At 47.4% G+C, this 21,205-nt stretch overlaps 1 pseudogene across 1 annotated transcript in view; it reads right to left on the reverse strand.

Annotated features, from left to right (window-relative positions):
• The window catches only part of LOC143817050 (large ribosomal subunit protein uL24 pseudogene), a 42,362-nt pseudogene extending 24,198 nt beyond the window's left edge, over window positions 1-18,164 (reverse strand). Inside the window, exon 1 of the transcript XR_013224060.1 lies at window positions 18,006-18,164. The product of XR_013224060.1 is annotated as a large ribosomal subunit protein uL24 pseudogene (transcript). The remainder of the gene's footprint in view (window positions 1-18,005) is intronic.
• Between the last annotated feature and the right edge of the window lie 3,041 nt (window positions 18,165-21,205).

A 21,205-nucleotide genomic window follows, 5' to 3' on the forward strand; every position in this document is an offset into this window, starting at 1 on the left:
CAGACCAACCAAAGCCCCTGTTACTAGTACACCTAAAACAAGCCCAGGTGAGCGTTTGCAAAATGTAGTCAATGAAGTAATCCCCATTCCAGGTCTCAGTTGGCAAAAGGTTTTCTCCATAGAAACACAAACAGCCCCAAGGAAAAACCTATGGTTAGAATGGGTGAGATACAATGTAAGAGTCCAGAATATCTCTGTAGGATGTATTGCTTGTGCTGCTGCGAATACACATCTATACACACATGCATTGCTTTTTCCTGATGACAACACCACTGCCTGTGTCATGAATCTGTTGAAAGGTTTGAAGTCCACTGATTGCCCAGATTACGTCCCACTAATTCATGAGGAACCTAAACTAAAGGTCCCAGGAGAAGTAACCGTATTAGCTGACAATTACACCTGCTATAATTCCCACGACACCACAGATACACTAGTAGGGATCTTCAAGACAGGTTTCTACAAAGGGAGCAGTTCTCTAGATACTGATTTGCTAATCAAATATACAGAATATATGTACGACATTTATTGGTTATGTGGAGACGGTAAGCTCCGTCCTAGGTTGCCTAATGCCTGGATAGGCCAATGCACCCTTGTTAAACTAGCCATGCAGTTCAAGATTTTACTTTGAGATCCAAAGATACCTGATGAACTTACCAGAAAGAGGAGAAGTCTCAATCAGCTCTACATGAATTATGAAAAAGATCCAATAATATATATTGATGCTATTGGGATGCCAAGGGGGGTGCCCGACCAGTTTAAAGCCCAGAACCAGATTTATGCTGATTTTGCTTCTATAATCCCACAGGTGCAAATTAATAAAAATGTTGAATGGATCAAATATATATATATTACAAAGATCAAAGATTTGTTAATTATAGCTGTGATGCCCTTCAGGGTATAGTTAAGGATTTGGGCCCTAACACTTGTATGACCCGTGCTGCAACCCGACCTAAGAGAATTACACTGAATCCTATCCAGACAAGTTCACATGCAGTGATATAAGAAGCTGACACAGGATTGTAGTTGGTGGATACTAAAAACATTAACTTTTGGGAGTAGGCAGACAGTAATCCTTTTGGGAAGGAGCTGTAGACCAGCATGTCATGTCGCCCCCACCACCAAAGAACCAACCACATCAGATAGGGTAAAACAAATACAGGAGTATTATCCCTGGAGGCCCTCTGACTAGCTATGCAAAAACAATTGACTGACCCTGAGAACCAACCTTTCTCATTTTACAAACAAATAATGATAATATGATGGACGTATAAGTGCACCTAGGCAGGCCTAGGTAGTTAATGAAAGCAACTCCGACTGGCACCTTCCTCAATTAAGAAGTAGACCCACCAAAGTACGATGGTACTGATCCAGGGGAGATCCCCAAGTATGTCCCCCTCAAGAAAATAGACAGAACCCCCCATTCTCAAATAATGCTAAGAAATTTAATTTAAGGACAGTGGGAGAACTCCATATAAGGTTAATGAAGGGTTCAACTGCCTGGAGACCTCTCGCTAGGGGAGAGTTTCTGAGGTGTCTGGATGAAGAAATCCACCTCCCCTTTTCCCATCACATGGACAGTCTCGAAGGATCTTTCTTTAGGGGAAAAACTTAATATTTAGGGGGGATTGTCAAGGTGAGAATATATATCTTATACTTTTTGTACTGCTATACTCTTATACTGTGGCCAGTATTCACCTTTATCTTTGTCATGTATGTAATACTAAAACTTGTTTTTTGGTGTATTTCTATGTGTATTAGGAAATTCTGTACTAGGATAACTAATGATGAAACCAAAAGCGTTGCTATCTCTGCTCTTCTCTACACCGATTTCACAAAGTTATCTGATGAAGATGTTGAAACCAAGCGCATGGCTATCTTCAAAAGATCCCCACTACTGTTATCAATGGTTGTTATTCGTAAATTCTAGTATACAGGGAGGACGGGTACGCCGCAACAGCCATGGCTGGTAACATAGCACCAGCCATGTGAAGACCAGTACCCCTTGAACTTAGAGCTTGAGATAGTATCTCTGATGCTGGACATTAATTAACAAAATTTATCTAGGGGGGAATGTGAAGGAAGAAATTAAGAAAGAATCTCCATTTTGTGCTTTTCGACTCCATTTTGTTGTTTTGATAAATTTTGTTAGTAGGCTAAAGGTTACAGCTGTTATGACATTTTGATGAGACCTTGATTGTTGCAACCTCGGTAGAACATGAGACTGAGGGTGTATTGTTCTACAAAACTTTGACGCACAGATTGTTCCTGCATTCTTATAGGCTAAGAACTGTGAGCATATTCTTATGCTAATTGGTTGAAGTTCTGCATTCTTATAGGCTAAGAACCGTGAGCGTGTTCTTATGCTGATTGGTTGAAGTATAATTTCTATGATTATAATAAAGTCATGCAGAATAAACGGGGGCTAGAGATCAGCTCGATCCCCCATACAGAGACACACGTCTCCGTCTGGTCATTTTCAGTTGCCGGCAACACTTTATATATTAATTTGGAAATCACTGGGTTAACCGTGAAGGATCACTTTAAATCCTCCCTCAACACTGGTACAGCAGGGACACCGGTAGGTTGGGGTAGCGCCTCCTTGACCGCTACAGTGGTGGTGGTGGTGGCCAGACTGCGGGTCACGGTTTCCATCAGCGTACAGGTGGGGGTGACCAGGGTGGCCACAGATCGGTCACACGGTGGCACCTTGGCCACAGGGGACGGCTTTACTAGCACCTCGATCGGGGATTCCGCCGGCTTCCTCTTGTACACGTTTAAAGCAAACCACCCCTTCTCACCAAGGTGTCTGGTATAGATGACGCTGTCTCCCGGGTAGAGGTCTCGATCGGGGTGGCCCTCTCTGAGGTGCGACTCGACATCCCGTCGGTTAAAAAAGACCTCCGCGTATAGCCCCGGTTCTTTAATAAAACCCCAGCCTCCTCGGAGCTTAAAGGTGGTGACGATGCTCTGCCTGCGCGGGGCCTGGTGAGTGGTGGGGTCCTTACGGGCCCGGTCCTTGACCGCCAAATCTTTTTGATGGTGGGTCTCCCGCCCGGCCTGATGTGCTTTCTCCTCCTCCTTCCACCGTTGTTCTAGCTGGACCCGGTATTCCTCCCAGCTTAGGGCCTGTACCATCTCCCCCTTCTGGGTCTCCACCCCGGGGAACCCCATAAGATTGGATCCGGGGTTCACCCAGCGGCACACCGTGCGCTCCGCGTGGACCTCACACAGTAAGGGAGTAGGGGTGATTGGGGCTCGCATACGATGTTCCATGCCCGTGGCTTCCTCCCATGGTAGCAGGCGCTGGAGTCTATGGGTTCCCGGGAGAGGTGGTGCTGCTACGGGACCCACTAACACACCCTCTGCTGGCAGGGCAGGATCGGCGGACTCACCAACTGGTACGAGGTCACTTTCCGCAACAGGTCCCGCTGGTTCTTCCGGTGAGAACTCCGAGGTCCGGGAACCCTCTGCCGCCACCACCTGATGCGGAGCCTGGGCCCTCACGTTCAATTGGAGGAGCTGGTCATATAAGTCCTCCATCTTGGCTCTCAGGAATCTGGTGTTGTCCATGGAGAACCGGCCGGCACGCTCATCCGGGTAGTCAGGGGAGACATCTGCTTCCACCCCGCTTTCGGCCTCAGAGCTGCTGGCCATGGTGTCCTCCACATGGGTCACTTCCTGGTCTTTTTCCCGCTCTCTCCTTCGTGGGCGGTGTCGTTTTCTCGGTCTCCGCCCTCCATTGAGGATCAGGAGGCGGATCTCTGCTGCTGACGGACACGTCCTCACGGTGCAGAAATATTTAGACTGGACGGCCATTGCTGTTCGCGCTCTCCAGCTTGCCTACGCCCACTTCACGCCTCTCTTCTCCTCCTGCGCTCTCCTCAGCGCTGCAATGGCGGCGGGTTTTGGCGGCAACTGGCGCAGCACAGTCTTTTCAATAAAGTACAGTCCAAGCACAATAAATCACAGTCTCTAGGCACACATGACCTGATTCTTCAGGCTTAAGTAGATCCTGTTCGTGACGCCAAGTTTGGAGCGCCCCCACACCGCCGCAGGGCCGAGGGGTACCCGGAGCCGGGCCTCTGAGTCTCAGTCCTGGGGTTGTCACGGTGGCTAGACCCGGTCCGTGGCCCTGTCTGTCAGTGGGGGACGTCCGGTGCAATAAATGGTGATGTAACGGTGCAGTTGTGGGGTGCAGGTCGCGGTAAATAACGAGGACACCAGGTTGCAGTCTCTTTACCTCTTTACTGAAGATCTCTGGGTCCTCAGTCCAGAATACGGTTCACCAGGCTACGCAAGTCCGGCCGGTCCAATGGCACCTCCAGAGTTCTCTTCACAGGTGGAAATCGGTGCCTTCCTTCTAGCGCTATGTGTTGCGGTCCTCCCCTGCTGTGCTCACGGAAAGTCCCCACAACCGTTGTGTCTGTTTCTTAAGTTCCCTCACAACTGTATTAAATGATCTTCTTCTAATCTTCCGTCCCTCCCTGATATTCTGGTTGGAACGGCACCCGTTTGTCGGGTAGGCCTGGAGTTCTTCCGGGACCCTAGAGACGCCCCTCTCCCGCAATTGCCTCCCAAGACTTCATAGGTGATATGTGTTAGACAGCCCGCCTTAAACTGACTGTCCTGCCGCTGTTTGGAGTATGGCTTGAAGCTGTATGTTATTCCACTCCCTCGGCGTTCCGGCCACCGGTAATGCGCCTCAGCAGGATGTTGCTCCGGTCTTACAGCACGACCCCTACTGGTATTCTCCTATCGCTTGATCTCGTTTCTCACTCAGCACAATCTATCTCGCTTCTAGTCCTTTCTTGGGCACCGCCGCTACCCGGAGCAGGCGCGGTCCCGTTACGTTCTTTCTCGTTGCCAAGCCTCTGTCAGGATCCCACCCCTGACAGAGACCCTACTGTCTCTTACTCCACAACACCCTCTGCCACTAGGTGTTGCTTCGTTCAATCCAGTCAGCTTTCTCTTACTAACTTCCTGCCTGACCCCCAGTTTACCCACTATGGTGGGGAGTGGCCTAATGAATAGAACCCTTAGCTCCCCCCGGAGGCCCAGCTGTGAAATGTATTGGTGTCTGTGATACCTGATCAGAGGAACTCCTTCAGTGCCATCGGACGCACCATGGCTCCCCATAGTGGCGGAGCCACAGTACTGCAACGACCAGGACTCTGGGGCGCTGCACGTTAACTAGTGGGACAGTTTTATAGGTCGGGTCGTTACGGACACGGCGATACTAAATATGCATACTTTTGTGTTTTTTTTAATTTAGATAAAGAAATGTATTTATAGGAACAATATTTTTTTATGGGGGGAATGTATTTTTTTTTTTTACACTATAACATTGCCCCAGGGGGGGCATCACGTTATAGTGTAAGATCGCTGATCTGACACTTTGCTGTGCACTGTGTGAGATCGGCGATCTGACGTGCACAGCTCCTGGCTTCACGGCGCCTGCTCTGAGCAGGCGCTGTGAAGCCACCTCCCTGCAGGACCCGAATGCCGCGGCCATTTTGGATCCAGGCCTGCTGCAGCGAGGAGGAGGTAAGAGAGCCTCGGAGCAACGCGATCACATCGCGTTGCTCCGGGGGTCTCAGGGAAGCACGCAGGGTGCCCCCTCCCTGCGCGATGCTTCCCTATACCGCCGGAACACTGCGATCATGTTTGATCGCAGTGTGCCGGAAGTTAATGTGCCGGGGGCGGTCCGTGACCGCTCCTGGCTCATAGTGCCGGATGTCAGCTGTGATAGTCAGCTGACACCCGGCCACGCTCCCCCGTGAGCGTGGCCGATCGCATATGACATACTATCCCGTCACTGGGAATTAAGTCCCAGGTCACCTTGACGGGATAGTACGTCATATGGGATTAAGGGGTTAATAATTGTGTGACATCTCGGATTTAAGGGCATAAGAATTAAAAGTTTGAAAATGCCCACATTTACTAAATTTTTTTTACACATTTCCGATATTTTCACGGATAAACGCAAATCATGTCAAAATTTTTTACCACTATTATGAAGTACAATAGGTCAGTCATCAAAAAACATTCTCAGGATCAGTGGGATAAGTTGAAGCATTCTAGAGTTATAACCTTAGAAAGTGACTCTGGTCAGATTTAAAAAAAATTTGGCCTGATCAAGGTCAAAATTTGCTCAATCACTAAAGGTACCGTCACACTCAGCGACGCTGCAGCGATATAGACAACGAGCCGATCGCTGGAGCGTCGCTGTTTAGGTCGCTGTTGAGACGTCAAACACAGCAGCTCCAGAACAATGCAGGAGCGATCCTGTGACGGCGACTCACTTATTGTTCTCGCTGGTTGTTAGCTCCATATAAAACATTGCTGGCATCGTTGCTTTTGCTGTCAAACACGACAATACACGCCGACCTGACGACCAAATAAAGTTCTGGACTTCTAGTGCAGCGCCCCAGAGTCCTGGTCGTTGCAGTACTGTGGCTCCGCCACTAAGGGGAGCCATGGTGCGTTCGATGGCACTGAAGGAGTTCCTCCAATCAGGTATCACAGACACCAATATGTTTCACAGCAGGGCCTCCGGGGGGAGCTAAGGGTGCTATTCATTAGGCCACTCCCCACCATAGTGGGTAAACTGGGGGTCAGGCAGGAAGTTAGGGAGAGAACGCTGACGGGATTGAACGGAGCAACACCTTGTGGCAGAGGGTGTTGTGAAGGGAGAGACTGTAGGGTCTCTGCCAGGGGTGGGATCCTGGCAGAGGCTTGGCATTGAAAGAACGTAAAGGGACCGTGCCTGCTCAGCATAGCGGCGGTGCCCAAGAAAGGACTAGAAGCGAGACAGATTGTGCTGAGTGAGAAACGAGATCAAGCAGAAGGAGATTACCAGCAGGGGTTTTGTTGAAAGAGGCAGCACCTTGCTGAGGCGCAATACCGGTGGCCGGAACGCCGAGGGAGTGGAATAGAATACAGCTTCAAGCCATACTCCAAACAGCGGCAGGACAGTCAGTCTCAGGCGGGCTGTCTACCACATATCACCTATGAAGTCTTGGGGGGCAATTGCGGGAGAGGGGCGACTCTAGGGTCCCGGAAGAACTCCAGGCCTACCTGACAAACGGGTGCCATTCCAACCTGAATACAGGGAGGGGTGGATTACAGAGGAACATCAAATCGAGTTGTGAGGGAACTTAAGAAACAGACACAACCGTTGTGGGGTTACTTTCCGTGAGCACAGCAGGGAAGGACTACAACACATAGCGCTAGAAGGAAGGCACAGATTTCCACCTGAGAGGAGAACTCTGGAGGTGCCATTGGACCGGCCGGACTTGCGCAGCCTGGTGAACCGTATTCTGGACTGAGGACTCAGAGATCTCCAGTAAAGAGGTAAAGAGACTGCAACCTGGTGTCCTCGTTATTTACCGCGACCTGCACCCCACAACTTACCGGCACTACACTGCACCGCTACATCGCTACCATTGTCATCACCTATTACACCGGACGTCCCCCACTGACGGACAGGGCCACGGACCGGGTGTAGCCACCGTGACAACCCCAGGACAGAGACCTAGAGGCCCGGCTCCGGGTACCCCTCGGCCCTGCGGCGGTGTGGGGGCGCTCCACTAGCTCCGACCAGCGATGGCACAGCGGGATCCAGATCGCTGCTGCGTGTCAAACACAACGAGATCGCTATCCAGGACGCTGCAACGTCACGGATCGTTGTCGTTATCGTTGTTAAGTTGCTGAGTGTGACGGGACCTTAAGGAGTTAATTGTATTTTAATTTGGAGTTTCTCATTTAACAGGAAACAGCAGAATTTATTACTACAGTATCAATGTTAAAAATAAACAAGGGTAGAACAGTTCAGAGGAGCGATGGAAGGAAACACAGGTGCTGGACTTCTGTCTGCGCACCTTTCGTCTCAGGGACACAGTGCTGATGTGGCCGAAGTAAAGATAGGATAATGAAGGGAGGAGGCAACGCTATCTCTACAGCGTATGCCCAGAGTCTAGAAGAACTAATTTCCATAAAGCAATTATTAAAGATGATTTTTCCACAACAAGGCATCATCTATGAGGCATACAGGTATCATTCTTTTCAGTCTATAACCTGGATGCTGATATTAATTGGTCAACAGTGGTGAGATTCTGCATTTATGATTTTTCCACAACAAGGCATCATCTATGAGGCATACAGGTATCATTCTTTTCAGTCGATAACCTGGATGCTGATATTAATTGGTCAATAGTGGTGAGATTCTGCATTTATGATTTTTCCACAACAAGGCATCATCTAGGAGGCATACAGGTATCATTCTTTTCAGTCTATAAACTGGATGCTGATATTAATTGGTCAATAGTGGTGAGATTCTGCATTTAATCTATCTAAATTTACATTAGTTGGCAATTCTCGGTATACTACATTTTCAAAGTGGGCCAAAATCAATGCACTCATTCTACTGGCCTTCTTACAGCAAGAGTTGTGGCAGCAAGGAGACTGTGCAGGCTGGTAACAATGGGACATCATTTATTGTACCAAACGGCTGCACGACCAGCTCCACCCTCACCTACTGTATCCTCACCCATCCCTTGTAGATTGTGAGCCATTGCGGGTCCTCTTTCCTCCTGTACCAGTTGTGACTTGTATTGTTCAAGATTACTGTACTTGTTTTTATTATGTATACCCCTCCTCACATGTAAAGTGCCATGGAATAAATGGCGCTATAATAATAAATAATAATTGTACCAATACAGTGCCATGATATTCCACAGCACTTTATAGACATGATCACTGTCCCCAAACAAAGCTCCCCCATCAGTATATCTTTGGAATGAGGGAGGAAACTGGAGACAACCAAACAAACACAGGGAAACATACAACTGCTTGCAGATTCTGTCATTGATGGGATAAGAACCCCAAGGAAACCGTTACACCAAAGAGCCACAGTATAATGGTGGACATCATCCACATGAAGACCAGGTCTCCATGGGTGGTGGGCAAGGGCTTCTGGGGACTGCTCATAATAAACAAGATTGTCAATGCTTTGCTTTAACCCCTTCCCGACCTTTGACGCATACGCTGCGTCATGAAAGTCGGTGCCAATCCGACCTGTGACGCAGCGTATGCGTCATGGAGGGATCGCGTCCCTGTAGATCGGGTGAAAGGGTTAACTCCAATTTTACCCGATCTGCAGGAACAGGGGGAGTGGTGCTTCAGCCCAGGGGGGGTGGCTTCACCCCCTCGTGGCTACGATCGCTCTGATTGGCTGTTGAAAGTGAAACTGCCAATCAGAGCGATTTGTAATATTTCACCCCAAAAAACGGTGAAATATTACAATCCAGCCATGGCCGATGCTGCAATAACATCGGCCATGGCTGGAAAACCTAATCTGTCCCCCCCACACCCACCGATCGCCCCCCCAGTGCTCCGTTATGTGGTCCGCCCCCCTAAGTCGTCCTGTCCGCTCCTCCGTCCTCCTGTCCGCTCCCCCCGTGCTCCGGTCCCCTCCCCCTGTGCTCCGGTGTCCCCTCCGTGATCCGATCACTCTCTCTCATACTTACCGGGCCTCCCGGTGTCCGTCCGGCTTCTCCATGGGCGCCGCCATCTTCCAAAATGGCGGGCGCATACGCACTGCGCCCGCCGAATCTGCCGGCTGGCAGATTCGTTTCAGATGTATTTTGATCACTGCGATATAGCCTATCACAGTGATCAAAATAAAAAAAATAGTAAATGACCCCCCTTTATCACCCCCATAGGTAGGGACAATAATAAAAATAAATAAAATATATATATATTTTTTTCTACTAGGGTTAGGGTTAGAACTAGGGTTAGAACTAGGGTTAGGGTTAGGGGTAGGGTTAGGGGTAGGGTTAGGGTTAGGGGTAGGGTTAGGGCATGTGCACACAGTGCGGATTTGGCTGCGAATCCGCAGCGGATTGGCCGCGGATCCGCAGCGGATTGGCCACTGCGAATTCGTAGCAGTTTTCCATCAGGTTTACAGTACCATGTACACCTATGGAAAACCAAATCCGCTGTGCCCATGGTGCGGAAAATACCGTGCGGAAACGCTGTGTTGTATTTTCCACAGCATGTCAATTTTGTGCGGATTCCGCAGCGTTTTACACCTGTTCCCCAATAGGAATCCGCAGGTGAAATCCGCACAAAAAAACACTGGAAATCCGCTGTAAATCCACAGGTAAAACGCAGTGCCTTTTACTTGCGGATTTTTCAAAAATGGTGCGGAAAAATCTCACACGAATCCGCAAAGTGGGCACATAGCCTTAGGGTTAGGGTTGGAATTAGAGTTAGGGTTGGAATTAGGGCTAGGGTTGGAAATAGGGTTAAGATTAGGCTTGTGGTTAGGGTTAAGGATAGGGTTAGGGTTGTGTTGGGGTTACAGTTGTGGTTAGGGTTGGGATTAGGGTTAGGGTTGGGATTAGGGTTAGGATTAGGGTTAGGGTTGGGATTAGGGTTACGGGTGTGTTGGGGTTAGGGTTGTGGTTAGGGGTGTGTTGGGGTTAGGGTTGTGATTAGGGTTATGGCTACAGTTGGGATTAGGGTTAGGGGTGTGTTGGGGTTAGTGTTGAAGTTAGAATTGAGGGGTTTCCACTGTTTAGGCACATCAGGGGTCTCCAAACGCAACATGGCGCCACCACTGATTCCAGCCAATCTTGCGTTCAAAAAGTCAAATGGTGCTCCCTCCCTTCCAAGCCCCGACGTGCGCCCAAACAGTGGTTTACCCCCACATATGGGATACCAGCGTACTCAGGACAAACTGGGCAACAACTATTGGGGTCCAATTTCTCCTGTTACCCTTGCAAAAATAAAAAATTACTTGCTAAAACATAATTTTTGAGGAAAGAACAATTATTTTTTATTTTCACGGCTCTGCGTTATAAACTTATGTGAAGCACTTGGGGGTTGAAAGTGCTCACCACACATCTAGATAAGATCCTTTTGGGGTCTAGTTTCCAAAATGGGGTAACTTGTGGGGTGTTTCTACTGTTTAGGCACATCAGGGGCTCTGCAAAGGCAACGTGACGCCCGCAGACCATTCCATCAAAGTCTGCATTTCAAATGTCACTACTTCCCTTCCAAGCCCTGACGTGCGCCCAAACAGTGGTTTACCCCCACATATGGGGTACCAGCGTACTCACAACAAACTGGGCAATAAATATTGGGGTCCAATTTCTCCTGCTACCCTTGTGAAAATAAAAAATTGCTTGCTAAAACATCTTTTTTGAGGACAGAAAAATGATTTTTAATTTTCACGGCTCTGCGTTGTAAACTTCTGTGAAGCACTTGGGGGTTGAACGTGCTCACCACACATCTAGATAAGTTCTTTGGAGGGTCTAGTTTCCAAAATGGGGTCACTTGTGAGGGTTTCTACTGTTTAGGCACATCAGGGGCTCTGCAAACGTAACATGATACCCGCAGACCATTCCATCAAAGTCTGCATTCCAAATCGTCACTACTTCCCTTCCGAGCCCCGGCATGTGCCCAAACAGTGGTTTACCCCCACATATGGGGTATCAGCGTACTCAGGAGAAACTGGACAACAACTTTTGGGGTCAAATTTTTCCTGTTACCCTTGGGAAAATTAAAAAATTCTGGGCTAAAAAAATATTTTTGAGGAAAGAAAACACATTTATTATTTTCACGGCTCTGCGTTATAAACTTCTGTGAAGCACTTGGGGGTTCAAAGTGCTCACCACACATCTAGATAAGTTCCCTTGGGGGTCTAGTTTCCAAAGTGGGGTCACTTGTGGGGAGTTCCTACTGTTTAGGCACATCAGGGGCTCTGCAAACGCAACGTGACGCCCGCAGAGCATTCCATTAAAGTCTGCATTTCAAAATGTCACTACTTCCCTTCCGATCCCCGACATGTGCCAAAACAGTGGTTTACCCCCACATATGGGGTATCAGCGTACTCAGGAGAAACTGCACAACAAATTTTATGATCCATTTTATCCTGTTGCCCATGTGAAAATGAAAAAATTGAGGCTAAAAGAAATTTTGTGTGAAAAAAAAGTACTTTTTTCATTTTTACTGATCAATTTGTGAAGCACCTGAGGGTTTAAAGTGCTCATTATGCATCTAGATAAGTTCCTTGGGGGGTCTAGTTTCCAAAATGGGGTCACTTGTGGGGGAGCTCCAATGTTTAGGCACACAGGGGCTCTCCAAACCTGACATGGTGTCCGCTAACGAAGGAGATAATTTTTCATTCAAAAAGTCAAATGGCGCTCCTTCCCTTCCGAGCCTTACCATGTGCCCAAACAGTAGTTTACCCCCACATATGAGGTATTGTTTTACTCAGGAGAAATTGCCCAACAAATTTTAGGATCCATTTTATCCTGTTGCCCATGTGAAAATGAAAAAATTGAGGCTAAAAGAAATTTTGTGTGAAAAAAAAGTACTTTTTCATATTTACGAATTAATTTGTGAAGCAACTTGGGGTTTAAAGTGCTCACTATGCTTCTAGATAAGTTCCTTGGGGGGTCTAGTTTTCAAAATGGGGTCACTTGTGGGGGAGCTCCAATGTTTAGGCACATGGGGGCTCTCCAAACGCGACATGGTGTCCGCTAAAGATTGGAGCCAATTTTTCATTCAAAAAGTCAAATGGCGCTCCTTCCCTTCCGAGCCCTGCCGTGCGCCCAAACAGTGGTTTACCCCCACATATGAGGTATCAGCGTACTCAGGACAAATTGGACAACAACATTCGTGGTCCAGTTTCTCCTTTTACCCTTGGGAAAATAAAAAAATTGTTGCGAAAATATCATTTTTGTGACTAAAAAGTTAAATGTTAATTTTTTCCCTCCATGTTGCTTCTGCTGCTGTGAAACACCTGAAGGGTTAATAAACTTCTTGAATGTGGTTTTGAGCACCTTGAGGGGTGCAGTTTTTATAATGGTGTCACTTTTGGGTATTTTCAGCCATATAGAACCCTCAAACTGACTTCAAATGTGAGGTGGTCCCTAAAAAAAATGGTTTTGTAAATTTTGTTGTAAAAATGAGAAATCACTGGTCAAATTTTAACCCTTATAACTTCCTAGCAAAAAAAAATTTGTTTCCAAAATTGTGCTGATGTAAAGTAGACATGTGGGAAATGTTATTTATTAACTATTTTGTGTCACATAACTCTCTGGTTTAACAGAATAAAAATTCAAAATGTGAAAATTGCAAAATTTTCAAAATTTTCGCCAAATTTCCGTTTTTTTTCACAAATAAACTCAGAAATTATCGACCTAAATTTACCACTAACATGAAGCCCAATATGTCACGAAAAAACAATCTCAGAACCGCAAGGATCCGTTGAAGCGTTCCTGAGTTATTACCTCATAAAGGGACACTGGTCAGAATTGCAAAAAACGGCAAGGTCATTAAGGCCAAAATAGGCTGGGTCATGAAGGGGTTAAATCCACCATTTCACATGCGCCAGCCCCCTTGGGTCCTGCAGGACGCCTACTGTACTGCTGTAGGGTAAGGCCAGACAGCGCAGATTGCATTGCTCACAATCATAACAGTCGATGTGATCAAGAAGTGTCCAGCTGACTGCACAGTTTTCGCACAAACCAACCTGCTTAGGCAGTGTAGGTTATCTGAATGTTGGCCACACGGGTCACTACCAGGAGTGTTTCACCTTAAAATTGCGTCATGCAGCATGGTTGTACATGCAGTCAACTGCACAGTTTTTATCCTGCATCACCATTGCAGTCTCTGGCCTTACCTTTAGAGCGACCATCGGCTTTGTAATAAAAAAAAAAACAACAAAATGCTGCATTCTGACAAGGTGGCTCTTTTAGTTCTGGGTGCTGTAACTGCCGAAATAATCAGTTTTATAATTTGTCCTAAATACATTTTCTCCAGTCAAGGAGGCAGGCCTTTCCCCCCCTGCTGCAGACGCCACACAGCCGTCACTCAAATCTTCTTGGCGCCACCTCCTCACCGCTATTTTGAAATCTGCCGGAGCCTGCGCTCTTTTCTCCTGCCTTGAGCAGGCGCAGTGAGCGCTGCCTGTCCGTCCTCATATGCAGTCTAGCGGACTGCGCCTGTGCAGCCGCCCTGCCTGTGAATCCCAGCCCCGCAATGTGAATAAATCAGAAGACACTGCGGGGCAGGGATTCACAGGTAGGGTGGCCTGCTCAAGGCAGGGGAAAAGAGCGCAGGCAGATTTCAAAATAGCGTTGAGGAGGCGGCGCCCGGCGCCAAGAAGATCTGAGTGACGGCTGTGTGGCGTCTGCAGCAGGGGGAGAAAGGCCTGCCTCCTTGACTGAAGACAAGGTATTTAGGACAAATTACAAAACTGATTATTTCGGCAGTTACAGCACCCAGAACTAAAAGAGCCACCTTGTCAGAATGCAGCATTAACGCTGCACAAGGTGGCTTTTTTAGTTAAAAACACCTGGGGGGGGTGACAGATTCCCAGGTTCCCTTTAAGGTGGCTGCATGTGAAAAAAGAGGAGGGGGTGTGTGAAATTCTTGAAAACAAAACCAACATCACTTGACCCTTGAAGCTCTGGTTACTCCGGCATCAGTTATCTGCAGGGACCTATCCCTGGGCCCAGAAAGTAGACAAGTAATACAAGATCTGCAGAGGCTTCAACGGTCGTGTAATGCTCATTCTATTTTCCAGCATTGCCTGGCTGTGTTGCTTTCTAACACATTCTCAGTATTACCAAACCTTTAGGTTTTCACAGTCACAACACCATACCTCCCAACCGTCCCGGATCCCGCGGGACTGTCCTGATTTTGACAGTCAGCCCCGGGATCCCGGGCGGGACACTAATGTCCCGCACTACGTGCCTAGGGCGGGGACAATGCAGGGGGCGGCACCTGAGTAGCTTAGGTTTGTGGCTGTTTTTTTTTTCTTATACATGCTGGGTCTCCTCCCGCCCCCTGTGTGTGCGGCGCTGCCACGCTGAGGCAGAGAGCCAGCAGCGATCAAGATGAGAGGTCAGCGACTCACTTCCTCCTGTGTGTGCACGGAGCTCCGGCTTCTCCTGCTCTTAGCTGCTATCCCGGCAGAGAAGGAGAGACGGGGGAGGTGCCGGGACAGTGCAGAGCTGTGAGCAGCCGGAGAAACTGAAGAGCTGCACATGGACAGATCAGCCGCCCCTGCAACACAGAGGAGATGATGTGTGTGTGTGATGTGTGTGTGTGATGTGTGTGTGATGTGTGTGTGTGATGTGTGTGTGTGAGATGTGTGTGTGAGATGTGTGTGTGTCTGATGCTGCATGTGTGTGTCATGTGTGTATGAGGTATCTGGTGTGTGTGATGGCTGGGTGTGTGTGTGTGATGGCTGTGTGTGTGTGTGTGTGTGATGGCTGGGTGTGTGTGTGATGGCTGTGTGTGTGTGATGGCTGTGTGTGTGATGGCTGTGTGTGTGTGTGATGGCTGCGTGTGTGTGTGTGATGGCTGCGTGTGTGTGATGGCTGCGTGTGTGTGTGTGATGGCTGCGTGTGTGTGTGTGATGGCTGCGTGTGTGTGTGTGATGGCTGCGTGTGTGTGTGATGGCTGCGTGTGTGTGTGTGTGTGATGGCTGCGTGTGTGTGTGTGATGGCTGCGTGTGTGTGTGTGATGGCTGCGTGTGTGTGTGTGATGGCTGCGTGTGTGTGTGATGGCTGCGTGTGTGTGTGATGGCTGCGTGTGTGTGATGGCTGCGTGTGTGTGATGGCTGCGTGTGTGTGTGTGATGGCTGCGTGTGTGTGTGATGGCTGCGTGTGTGTGATGGCTGCGTGTGTGTGTGATGGCTGCGTGTGTGTGTGTGATGGCTGCGTGTGTGTGTGTGTGTGATGGCTGCGTGTGTGTGTGTGATGGCTGCGTGTGTGTGTGTGATGACTGCGTGTGTGTGTGATGGCTGTGTGTGTGTGTGATGGCTGCGTATGTGATGCATTTGTGTCAAAGCTGCGTGTGTTTGTGAGCTGCATTTGTGATGCTGCGTGTGTATGTGTGATACTGTGTGTGGGATGCTGCATGTGTGTGAGCTGCGTGCGTGTGTGAGCTGTGTGTGTGCTGCGTGTGTGTGAGCTGTGTGCGTGTGCATGTGTGTGAGCATGTGTGTGAGCTGCGTGCCTGTATGTCATTATACAGTATGGAGAACTGTGGCCATTATACAGTATGGAGCATCATGTGCGGTCATTATACAGTATGCAGCATCATGTGCGGTCATTATACAGTATGAAGCATCATGTGCGGTCATTATACAGTATGCAGCATCATGTGCGGTCATTATACAGTATGAAGCATCATGTGCGGTCATTATACAGTATGGAGCATCATGTGCAGCCAGCATACAGTATGGAGCATCATGTGTGGTCATCATACAGTATGGAGCATCATGTGCGGTCATTATACAGTATGGAGCATCATGTGCAGTCATTATACAGTATGGAGCGTCATGTGCGGCCATTATACGGTATGGAGCATCATGTGCAGTCATTATACAGTATGGAGCATCATGTGCGGCCATTATACGGTATGCATGCCGTCATTATACAGTATGGAGCGTCATGTGTGTTCATTATACAGTATGGAGCGTCATGTGTGGCCATTATACAGTATGGGGCATCATGTGCAGTCATTATACAGTATGGAGCATCATGTGCAGTCATTATACAATATGGAGCATCATGTGCAGCCAGTATACAGTATGGAGCATCATGTGCGGTCATTATACCATATGGAGCATCATGTGCGGTCATTATACAGTATGGAGCATCATGTGTGGCCATTATACCGTATGGAGCGTCATGTGTGGCCATTATACAGTATGGGGCATCATGTGTGGTCATACGGTATGGAGCATCATGTGCAGTCATTATACAGTATGGAGCATCATGTGCGGCCATTATACGGTATGCATGCCGTCATTATACAGTATGGAGCATCATGTGTGGCCATTATACAGTATGGGGCATCATGTGTGGTCATTATACGGTATGGAGCATCATGTGCGGTCATTATACAGTATGGAGCATCATGTGCGGCCATTATACGGTATGCATGCCGTCATTATACAGTATGGAGCATCATGTGTGGCCATTATACAGTATGGAGCATCATGTGTGCCCATTATACAGTATGGGGCTTCATGTGTGGTCATTATACAGTATGGAGCATCATGTGCGGTCATTATACAGTATGAAGTATCATGTGCGGTCATTATACAATATGGAGCATCATGTGCAGCCAGTATACAGTATGGAGCATCATGTGCGGTCATTATACAATATGGAGCCTCATGTGCGGTCATTATACAGTATGGAGCATCATGTGTGGCCATTATACAGTATGGAGCATCATGTGCGGTCATTATACAGTATGGGGCATCATGTGTGGTCATTATACAGTATGGGGCATCATGTGCGGTCATTATACAGTATGGAGCATCATGTACGGTCATTATACAGTATGTAGCATCATGTGTGGCCATTATACAGTATGGAGCATCATGTGTGGCCATTATACAATATGGAGCATCATGTGCGGTCATTATACAGTATGGAGCATCATGTGTGGCCATTATACAGTATGGAGCATCATGTGTGGCCATTATACAGTATGGAGCATCATGTGCAGTCATTATACAATATGGAGCATCATGTGCAGCCAGTATACAGTATGGAGCATCATGTGTGGCCATTATACAGTATGGAGCGTCATGTGTGGCCATTATACAGTATGGAGCATCATGTGTGGCCATTATACAGTATGGAGCGTCATGTGTGGCCATTATACAGTATGGAGCGTCATGTGTGGCCATTATACAGTATGGGGCATCATGTGTGGTCATTATACAGTATGGAGCACTGTGTGGCCATATTTTTTTGTTTATAACTATTGAATATGAAACAGTGTGATCAGCAGTGCTAAATGGGTGTGGTTGGGACGTGGATATGGGTGTGACTAATTATGAATGGGTGTGGTCAGAGGCGTGGCCTAAAATTTGCCTCGCGCGCCGCAAACTTTGTCCCTCTTTCCCATCTTCAAAAGTTGGGAGGTATGACAACACACTTTCTGTAAACCTGACCAATACGCACCTTGCTAGGGTGAATACCAACATGAACAGTGGTGCCGTTGGCCTTCTCACGTTGCACACGTTCAATGTAGATCACATATTTCTTTCTGTACACCTGGACAACTTTACCAAAATCAATGAAAAAAAGGACGCATGCGGCGCAAAACGCAGCGTTGTGCATGCGTTTTGCTGCGTTTTTGTTTGCGTTGTGCGTTGCGGCGCCGACGCTGCGGCGCACAACGCAAATGTGAACGTAGCCTTAGATCATTCTGTACCGATACAGAGCTCAGGTGATGTGCAGAGCATAGAACCCTGCAGTATCACAGACTAGCTGGGGGCACTCGTGTAGGACACGCTTTACCATACTTCAATAATAGCTGGGAAGGTTTCCCAGCCTGGACGACCACTTAAAAACAGCATAGTGGATGGGATTTGTAGAAATCCCATGTCCACAGCGGCCCAATGAGACCGACATGCTGCACATCTTTCCAGACCGCTGCATTATTGATTCCTCTTACGGAAGAGAATGTATTGGTTGTGGTAAATCTGCACGGTTCAGTGAGCACATGCGGATTCGCCTGCATTCAATAGAAGCGCTTTGGACACAGTGAACATACGTTCAAAGCTCTGTTTGTTGCAGATCGTGGGCACACGGCCTTATGGTCCTGGTTGTGCAGCTACTGGGAGGCAGCAGCTCTAGCAGGACATACTTGGAGCACATACTTGTAGCAATCTGCCAGATGGGAGAAGAAGGAGGCTACATCTGTACGTTTAGGTCAATCAGGACAAATCGCCTAAAGGAAAACTAACAGAATCCACCACCCTTGTGCTGTCTTTAATGGCATTCCTACAATTCTTTCATTAACCCCTTTCTGCCAGCTGACGGAATAGTTCGTCAGCTGGCAGATCCCCTGCTTTGAGGTGGGCTCCGGCGGTGAGCCCACCTCAAAGCCGCGACATGTCAGCTGTTTTGTACAGCTGACATGTGCGCGCAATGAGCAGCGGCATTTAACTAGCGCTCCCGGCCGCAAGTGCTCGCACCGCTGACCCCCCCGTCACATGATCGGGGGCAGGGGTGGGATTCAAATTTTTAACAACAGGTCCTCTAATTTTGGCCACGCCCATTTTCAATAACCCCGCCCATACTAATAAGCCACGCCCAGTGGCACGATTCATATTTTTGGAATATTTTATATTGTATGTGATACTGTGACTGCTGTACACACATTATTTAGGTGAAACTGATATATATATATATATATATATATATATATATATATATATATATATATATATATACACACACACACACAGATATATAGTGCGACTGTACACAGCAGTATCACCTATATAATGTATATGCAGTAGTCAACATTATACAGGTGATACTGCAAATGTTGGATACATATTATATAGGCAATACTGCTACTGCTGTGTATGATAGTATCACCTATATAGTGTATATACAGCAGTCTATATAGATTATATAGGCAATGCTGCTACTGGTGTGTATATACATTACATATAGGTGATACTGCTGTGTATACATGTACGTGTGTGTGTATATATACACACACCGGTATCGCCTATATAACGATAAAGTATATACTCAGCAGTAGCACCTATATAACGTATATACACATCAGTAGCAGTATTGCCTATATAATGTATATAGACTGCCGTATATACATTATATATGTGATACTGTGATTATATACAGGAGTAGTAGCCAGTATCACCTATATAATGTATGTATAGCAGTCTGTATCTTATATGGGCAATACTGCTACTAATGTGTGTATACGTTATATAGGTGATACTGCTGTGTATACAGTGGTGTGATATATACACCCCCCCCCCGCAGTGTCACCTATATAAGGTATATACACATCAGTAGCTGTCTCACCTATTTAAGATATAGGCTGCTATACTTACATTATATAGGTGGTATAGTGATTATATACAGCAGTATCACCTATATAATGTATATATAGCAGCCTATACACATTATATAGGTGATACTGCTGTATATAATCACTATACCACCTATATAATGTACGTATAGCAGTCTATATCTTATATAGGCAATACTGCTACTGATGTATATACGTTATATAGGTGATACTGCTGTGTATACATGTACATATATATATATATATATATATATATACATACATACACACACACCCCGCAGTGTCTCCTATATAAGGTATATACTCATCAGTAGCAGTGTCACCTATATAAGATATAGGCTGCTATACATACATCATATAGGTGGTATAGTGATTATACACAGCAGCATCACCTATATAATGTATATATAGCAGTCTATACACATTATATAAGTGCAACTGCTGTACATACATTAAAAAAATTCATCTTGGGACTCACCCAGGTCCCTGAGATTGGGGGGGAGGTCAGGAGGATGAAGAGCTTAAGTGGGTCGGGTCCTGTCCAGCATAGGCGGTGAAGAGGAGAGGATCCCAGGCATTGGTGAGGAGAGCAGTCTTTTCTGACGCTGGTACGTACAGGCCGGCCAGCGTTAGACACACAGTCAGGTGGAGGCGCCCTCTATGCGCGCCGGACTTTTCAAATCTCTCCATGTGCGCGCGTGGTCTCCTGCTTGCCCGCGCTGGCACAGGCAGCAGAGCAGACGAGCACGCGCAGGAACTAGCAATGCGGCCGTGCTCGTGCACTAACCCGGGCCGCCGCGGCACTTCTCAGCGCAGGCAATGCGCGCACACAGGACCTGACTGACAAGATTTAAAGGGCCGGCTGGCGAGATGCGCTATATATAACCATTTTCAATTACCGGAACGCTGGCAGATAGAAATTTTAGTAAACGGCTGCCCCGTACCGGGTCGTACCGGCTGAATCCCACCCCTGATCGGGGGTCATCGGTGCATTGCCATAACAACCAGAGGTCTCCTTGAGACCTCTATGGGTGTTGATGGCCGATTGCTTTGAGTGCCACCCTGTGGTCGGCTTTCAAAGCAACCCTGCATTTCTGCTACATAGAGGTGATCTGTGCTTCACCTCTATGTAGCAGAGCTGATCGTGTAGTGCATGCTTCTAGCCTCCTACGGAGGCTATTGAAGCATGCCAAAAAAAAGTGTTTAAAAATATATAGAAAATAAAAAAATATTAAAGTTCAAATCACCCACCTTTCGCCCCAATCAAAATAAAAAAAAAAAAAAAAATCAAACCTACACATATTTGGTA

The sequence above is a fragment of the Ranitomeya variabilis genome, chromosome 1 (assembly GCF_051348905.1).
Source record: "Ranitomeya variabilis isolate aRanVar5 chromosome 1, aRanVar5.hap1, whole genome shotgun sequence".
NCBI classification, from domain to species: domain Eukaryota; kingdom Metazoa; phylum Chordata; class Amphibia; order Anura; family Dendrobatidae; genus Ranitomeya; species Ranitomeya variabilis.